The sequence below is a fragment of the Schistocerca serialis genome, chromosome 8, assembly GCF_023864345.2.
Source record: "Schistocerca serialis cubense isolate TAMUIC-IGC-003099 chromosome 8, iqSchSeri2.2, whole genome shotgun sequence".
Lineage (NCBI taxonomy): Eukaryota > Metazoa > Arthropoda > Insecta > Orthoptera > Acrididae > Schistocerca > Schistocerca serialis.
Window position 1 is genome coordinate 233,932,720 of NC_064645.1, and position 1,715 is coordinate 233,934,434.

At 45.2% G+C, this 1,715-nt stretch overlaps 1 pseudogene; it reads left to right on the forward strand.

Moving 5' to 3' along the window:
* Positions 1-926: 926 nt before the first annotated feature.
* LOC126417266 (5S ribosomal RNA) lies at positions 927-1,044 on the forward strand (annotated as a pseudogene).
* The last annotated feature ends 671 nt before the right edge of the window (positions 1,045-1,715 follow it).

The window sequence follows — 1,715 nt, forward strand, 5'->3', positions numbered from 1 at the left end:
AGACGCAACAGTGTAACGTTATGAGTTACACAACCATTATGCAACCGCGAATCAATCAAATACATTTGGCCCACAGGATGTTGCCTGCTGTATCCGTGTTGACGGCTGACGGCACACTATGCAAATCATTGTACAAGTGCTGGGGGCACTTTGGAACTCAGTACTGATTCCTTCCGCAGGTTTCGTGTGAATTCTTACAACTACCATCCCTGGCTATTATGTCTCTGTACGCACTCGTTACCCTTTACATCCTTCTTCCCAACCCGTTCTCCTTCATTTCCTAGTGATCTTAGCTAGTATATACTCCTTAAATTTCCCTCCTCCATACCTTGCTATACGTAAAAAAAATATCTATTTTATACACCAACAAATTCTTTTTACATTTTCTGCTATTATTATTATTATATCAGAATTGTTCAACAGACACTCAAATCATTTTATTACTAGTTGTTAAATTAAAATTATTGTTATTTCTTAATCACCTATGATGTAAAAATTGATATTGTATGTGTGTCACCCAACTACGATATAAGAGATGACCTCAAGGACCTAATCCTATCAGGTAAATAAGTAAATAAAAACAAACAAAAAGTAACGCTCAATGGTTCCGTTTGTCATTATATGAGATTTTTCTGTCATGTTTGAGTTGTGGATTATTCTTCGAGTTTGCACATCACGATGTCATCGCCAACAGTCGACTTGTGCAGTTTTATGTTAGAAGCGTCCTCGATGAATTTTGTTATTCGGGTGACATCCAGTGACTAGTCCACGTACGAAGTCACTGGGTATTCCTGGCAGACCAATTCTGCTGTTACTTCTCTTGTACCGACACCACAATACTCCCCGTCACTCGTGGCATTTAATGGTCCATTTCGCATTATTTAGGGATGCAGAATAATTTGGATTAGATAGTATAACTTAAGGGTGGCAACGGCCTTGCCGCAGTGGATACACCGGTTCCCGTGAGATAACCGAAGTTAAGCGCTGTCGGGCGTGGTCGGCACTTGGATGGGTGACCACCCATGCCACCATGTGCTGTTGCCATTTTTCGGGGTACACAGCCTCGTGATGCCCATTGAGGAACTACTCGACCGAATAGTAGTGGCTTCGGTCAAGATTACCATCATAACGACCGGAGAGCGGTGTGCTGACCCCACGCCCCTCCTATCCGCATCCTCCACTGAGGATGACACAGCGGTCGGATGGTCCCGGTAGGCCACTCGTGGCCTGAAGACGGAGTATAACTTAAGGAAATTCCAACGTTTTCTAAATCACAACTACGACTTAGCAAGTTAACGAATGGAGCATTTTCCTTGCAAGTCGTGTTTTCCCTATTTTCATTAACGATTGAATTCATTAATGGCATTCACGTACATAACGCTTGCTGTGGAGCGTTATTTATTTTCCCTTGAAACTTCCGTTGATAACTCAATCTCGAGGAAGAGACGGCGGTAGGAGACCGCCCTAAAATGTAGCAGGACAACCCGGCGTTTAGCAGCCGAGACAGTGCTAAAAGCGGCTCCTCTGCCCACAACCGTAATTAGAGCTAAATAATCGCTGTTGCATTGCCAGAAGGCTGGGCGTGGCTAAGCCCCACAAATCTGGCCCGCCGGCGCGTCACGCGAACTCAGTCCTCAGTGGCGAGGGCGGGGCCTTCAGTTATGCCGCCGAGCACCAACGTGGACCACGTTCTGACGGCAGCGCCAGATTTAGCG